This window comes from Puma concolor, chromosome A3 (assembly GCF_028749965.1).
Source record: "Puma concolor isolate L17-30 chromosome A3, mPumCon1.1.hap2, whole genome shotgun sequence".
In the NCBI taxonomy this organism is placed as follows: domain Eukaryota; kingdom Metazoa; phylum Chordata; class Mammalia; order Carnivora; family Felidae; genus Puma; species Puma concolor.
In genome coordinates, this window is record NC_141669.1 from 9233756 (window position 1) to 9234273 (window position 518).

Genomic DNA, 518 nt, shown 5'->3' on the forward strand with positions numbered 1-518 from the left:
GGAAAAGAGAAGATTATTAAAAAATGCACACAAACACGGTGCCATGTCCTAAGGAGAAAGCTGGTATCTGTTCAGATTGTTAAATGCAAGAACAGGACAGTTTTGCCGAGAAAGGAGGGATAGGAAAGTGAGGCGGGTGGCAAGCCATGCCAGGTTTTCATCTAACTTTCTTCCATATATGAAGAAAAAGCTCTGTTTGGAAACTCACCTTGTCATCAAGAATTATCAACACCCTGAGTCTCCATGTTGGTGGGAAAGGCTCTGGCTGTCACAGGAATTGAGTGTGGATATTTTACAATGACAGCTTGAAGAAAGCCTTTCTGTTCTCCATGCGGTCGCCATATTGGGGCCTGAACGAGAGACCGATATTGCTTGTAAGTTGATCTTGCTCCTTGAGGTCACTCTTCATAAATTCTCCCAGAGTCCAGGGCCTCCTCTTAAATATACGAGGTGTCTATCAAGGCAGCACAGACAATGTTATTTGAAGGTACATGGTGGGACAGAATAAAAAGTTCCAT